The 5,488-nt window shown below is 37.1% G+C and overlaps 1 pseudogene; it reads left to right on the top strand.

Moving 5' to 3' along the window:
* Window positions 1-3,678: 3,678 nt before the first annotated feature.
* Window positions 3,679-3,974, top strand: LOC101322404 (large ribosomal subunit protein eL42-like; annotated as a pseudogene).
* Window positions 3,975-5,488: the final 1,514 nt, after the last annotated feature.

The raw sequence follows: 5,488 nt of genomic DNA, 5'->3' as shown, positions 1-5,488 counted from the left end.
ACTAACACAGTGGGGATAATACTAGTTCCTACCTCTCACTGAGTTGTTGAGAGGATAAATGAATTAATTCATTTATTGTGCTTACAATAGTGCTTGACAGATAGTAATACTTCAATCCATTTCAGTTATTAAAGACAAGACCAGATCTTACATTTCTAGTATTATAGCAGATTAGATAACCCCCAAAACCTTCCATTATTAAATACCATAAAAGTATGATGAAATATAGAAAATAGTCTTCTACCTGCATAGCTGAGTTTATAAAAAATATAAATCCTAGGGGCAAAATGGAGAGAGACCTAAAAAACAGAGCAGTAGTCTTGATCTCACACTGCCGCTGTCCCCAGGGAATTTGATGGAGCCTTTGAACATAAAGCTGAGAATTGTCAAAGAGCTTTAGAAAAAAGGTGGAGACTAAAAGCCAAACCATCAGCAAAGAGAGATATAAAGGAAGTTTGTCTATCTTCACTTGTATCTGGATAAAGGGAAAAGATCCCTCAAGACTGAAGGCAGAGTTTAGCATTTATACTACTCTTGTGGCTGAGAACTCCCAAGCTGAGAATATCTGTGACAAAGGGAATACAAGTCCTCTCTGGAGGGACAAACCCTCAGCTAAGGATTCTCAGGATTCTCTTCAATATAGTCCTGCTGAAGATGAACTCACAATCCAAAATTACAGAAAAACAAGGAAATACTCCACCATGAGTGAGCATTAGCAATATGAGGGGCAGGATTAGATGTCTAACAACTTAAGATAGTTATTTTAAATATTTTATAATTTCTGGCTGGTATAGCTAATATATTAAAGAACAGAATTTTAAAAAACATAACGAGTGTGTCTTTATTCCTATCCCGCCCCTAGGTTCTTCAGAACCTTTTTTTTTTTTTTTTAGATTCCATATATATGTGTTAGCATACGGTATTTATTTTTCTCTTTCTAACTTACTTCACTCTGTATGACAGTCTCTAGGTCCATCCACCTCACTACAAACAACTCAATTTCATTTCTTTTTATGGCTGAGTAATATTCCATTGTATATATGCGTCACATCTTCTTTATTCATTCATCTGTCAGTGGACACTTAGGTTGCTTCCGTGTCCTGGCTATTGTAAATAGAGCTGTAATGAACATCGTGGTACATGAGTCTTTTTGAATTATGGACTTGAGGACATGGGGAGGGGGAAGGGTAAGCTGGGACAAAGTGAGAGAGTGGCATGGACTTATATATACTACCAAAGGTAAAATAGCTAGTGGGAAGCAGCCACATAGCACAGGGAGATCAGCTTGGTGCTTTGTGTCCACCTAGAGGGGTGGGATAGGGAGGGTGGGAGGGAGACACAAGAGGGAGGAGATATGGGGATATATGTATATGTATAGCTGATTCACTTTGTTATAAAGCAGACACTAACACACCATTGTAAAGCAATTATGCTCCAATAAAGATGCTTAAAAAAATAAAATAAAATAAAAAACATAACAAAAGATTGAGATTCTCAAAAAGAACCAAACAAAAGTTTTAAAGACTCCCTTATCTGAGGTTCTCTAGAAAGCAGAGCCTGAGGCAAGGATTAGGATGCTGATCTTTTATTCAGGAGATGAAGCCTGTTGAGATGAAGGCAAGGAAGAAAAGGGGAAGTAGGGCAAGGAAAGGTGTGAAGCAAGGTGATATGATGCATTACAGTGATAGTCTCTGTTTGATAAGCTATGAAGAGACAGCTAACCACTGTCTCTTTGCCTAACACCCAGGACTCCTCTGGAAGGTTTTCAAAAAGAAACAGCACTTCTGATTAGAAGGAGAATTTATCTGCCCAGCTCCCTCCTGTTACCCATTTCCTATTGCCCAAATCCACTCCATGGAGAGCTAACCCATAGGTGTTGCACTGTTCATCCTTTGATGTCACTCAGGAAACCAGATCCTCTGTTCAGAAGTAGAGGAGCAACTTGGTGCAGACACCCTGGCATGTGGAAGGTGAAGCAATGCAATCCCAGGCCTCCAGCCAGCCTGGGGAGCTCAGCAGAGTACCTGTACACTGTGTGAGTTACTGGCAGTTGCAAGAACTTTGAGAATAGGGAGGCAGTTTGATTCTGAGAAGGAACAAGGTTAGTTTCTGATGTTAAATTAGATATGCGGTCATTGAAATTAAGAAATACTGTCCAGTGGATAAACAGTATATTGGATCCAGATGAAGATAAAATTGTGGATATAGAGATAAATTAAATTATACCTATGTGCTGTATTCTGGATAAAGAAAAAAAGCAAAAAAAAAAAAAAAAAAACGAGGCATGAAAGAGTAAAAAGTCCAATTTATACCCAATAGGAATTTCAGAAGGTGAGATTAGAGAATAAGAGGTTACACTGATAAAGAGCACGCATCCTTAGATTCAGTTTCTATGTGATATTTTTGATGCCCAAGGGCAGCTTTTGTACACAGAGAATATTATTTTCATTTATTTGGGTTTGATTTTTAAAACTTTACTTACTGAAATTATAAATTTAAAAGTCTAGATTGTCTTAAACTCCTAAATTCATCTTATAAGTTTTATTATACGATTTTAAATCCAGTAAATTTTATATAAAATAGAAACAATTTTCAGGGAAACTTTAACATAAATCAGACTGATTACTTAAGGGAATTAGATTTTAATTAATGTTAAATAAACTTGAATAGGACAGGCTAATTACCTTTACTTCAAATAATATGCATACATTAATGTATTCAATTTTCTTTAAGACGTTGGAATGTCTAAACTCAACAAACTTATGACCCAATAAACTAATCCTTCCCACATTATCAACCAACTCTCTAATGCAAGTTCTTTTAACCACTCTACCACTGTTCATAAACTAAATCACTTACACCATTCAACTTCGAATCAAGCATTTAGTTTGGAATTGCAGGCCAATTTGTCATACATTTTAATATATCAAATTCAATTATATTTTACAAGTATTTTAAATGCCAAACACAGTGATTATCTTGATTGTAACCCAAAATGATTAATGTCATGGGTTTGACATACTTCATAATTTCATGTTTCTGGGGTTAAGAGACACAACCCAGTAAGGTTTACTGTGACTTTAAATTCCTGAGCCAATAACTCATGATGACAGTATGCTTGTCACCTGAGGCAAGTTGGAGGTGCATATTGAACAGACACATTTGGTACAGGGATGCCAGACCTGCAGCTGCCTATGTCCAGTGTGGTCTTTCCTGCATCACAGATTGACATACTGAGTCCAGTTTTAGTAATCTTGAAATTATAGGAGACCCCAAATCTATACCCTTCAGGTGGGGTTGATACCTCCTGTTCCAACTACACAACCACACAATACTTTTTGTAACCTCTTTCCGCTCTGATGACGAGATTTTATCATCTGAATTTTTCAACCTCCAACCAGATTGCAACTGATTTTGTTCATTCATCTCATTACTGTCTGGCTGAACTCTATTTTCATCTTTTTTTCCCTCCGTCTTTGGACCACAAGGTTTTGGCAGAATCTAGTCAGACTTTCCTTATCTATAGTCTTCGACTGGCTTTATGATCACAGCAATCATGAGTGGCATAAATAAAAATAGATGCACACTAAGACACACTGAAGTGCAGAAGAACAACAAAAACAGAGAGAACATCTTGAAACAACCACAGCTTTTTGTGCCAATAGCGCTCCTGCAAACATGGTGAAAATGCCTTAAACCGGTGGGACTTTCTGTAGGAAGTGTGGCAAGCTCCAACCCCACAAGGTGGCACAGTACAAGAAAGGCAAGGAGCATCCATATGCCCAGGGAAAGTGGCATTATGACAGGAAGCAGGGTGGCTACGGTGGGCAGACTAAGCCAATTTTCTGGGAAAAAGCTAAAACGACAAAGATTGTCCTGAGGCTGCAGATCAAAGAATTCTGGCTATTAAGAGATGGAAACACTTTGAACTGGGAGGATTTAAGAAGAGAAAGGGCCAAGTAATTCAGTTCTAAGCTTCATCTTTTGGTGTTATGAAGATAATAAAATCTTGAGATTAAGTTAAAAAAAATAGAAAAATGACATATCACCAAAGTGAAGTGATAAATAGATAGCAGACTTCTAATCAACAACACTTGAATAATATCTTTGAAGTAAGAGAAACAATGAATCTACAATTTTATACCCAGTCAAGCTATCATTCAGGAATGGGGAAACAAGTCATTTTCAGAAAGGCAAAGACTAAATTCATTAACAAACACTGAAAAAACTGCTGAAATACATAGATCCTTCTGTATGAAAACTCTTGCTATTTGCTATCTGTAACTCAGGAATGAAATAGATGGTGTACTTTTCAGTCTCAGCATTCAAACTCATTATCCAAATCTAGGAACCAAAAAATTCAGATGACGAAAAAAACTTATACTAAAGGAAGAAAGAAATTAATTCACAAAGAAAGAAGTGAGGCTCATGAAGGATGATGAGCAAGGAAACTGATACGCATATAGGTAAATTTAAGTGATTAAAATAATAAAATAATAAAAAAAAACTGTTTTTAGAGGAATACAAAAACTATGTAAATAAAGTATATACTGATGAACATGTAAGGTAGGATAGGTGATAGGAATGAGCAAGTTCAATGTTTGGCAAAGAGCAGGAGGAGTTTAGGAATGTTGATTGTGGTGGACATTGTTGACACCTGACCCATATTCTCTGTCCACCTAAGTTCACTTATCAATGGGGTAGACAGTGTAACAGGCTGCCAGGTGTTGCTCAAGCACATGTGTCTCTCTTCTATGCCTGATGTCTTTCTCCTGCATCATAGAACTTTCTCTGACTTAAGCAGGTGTAACCTGGAAGTGCAGGAGCATTAACACTTCCAGGGATAAATTTCAACCAATGGGGGGAGTCAGTAGATAAATGCCTCTACCTCCTTATCTCCTCGTAGGACAACTCTGAAGCAAGTTCCACTTGGTTGTTCAGAGGATTTGAGCCCCCGTTACCCACAATAACCTGCTCATGAGCATTTCCCAGACCTGCTTTTCTCTTTTCCCTGCCTCACTTCCCCTTTCCCTTGTTTGTGCTTCCTGATGTCACTTCCCAAATGCCTGTACTCAAGGTCTGGTCCTAAGGGCAGCTTTTGGGAGAATCCAACCTGAGACACTGATTAGTTTTAGAATTTAATTCATGTATGCTTGTGACAATTCTAAGAGTAATCACTAGAATGGTGCAGACAGAATGTGTAACTTCCAAACAAATATAGGTGAAAAGGAGAAATTTAAAAAAAAAAAAGAGATGGAGGGGGAGAGAAACTTAAGAGGATAGATGTCATATTTCATAGAATGTAAGATGACATCACTTGTAAAATACTCCTAAATTTTGCATGCTACTAAGGAAGAAAAAAGCTGCTAATGATGACTTCAATTATAGAGGTATTCTAATTTCAAAGATGTTTAAATGTGGGGGAAAATATGTGTCTTACAGTTGATGAAATTTGGCAGTGCAAAGTAAGATTTTAGAAATAAATGTT

The sequence above is a fragment of the Tursiops truncatus genome, chromosome 10, assembly GCF_011762595.2.
Source record: "Tursiops truncatus isolate mTurTru1 chromosome 10, mTurTru1.mat.Y, whole genome shotgun sequence".
Taxonomy (NCBI): Eukaryota; Metazoa; Chordata; class Mammalia; order Artiodactyla; family Delphinidae; genus Tursiops; species Tursiops truncatus.
This window is presented reverse-complemented; position numbering and strand designations above follow the sequence as displayed.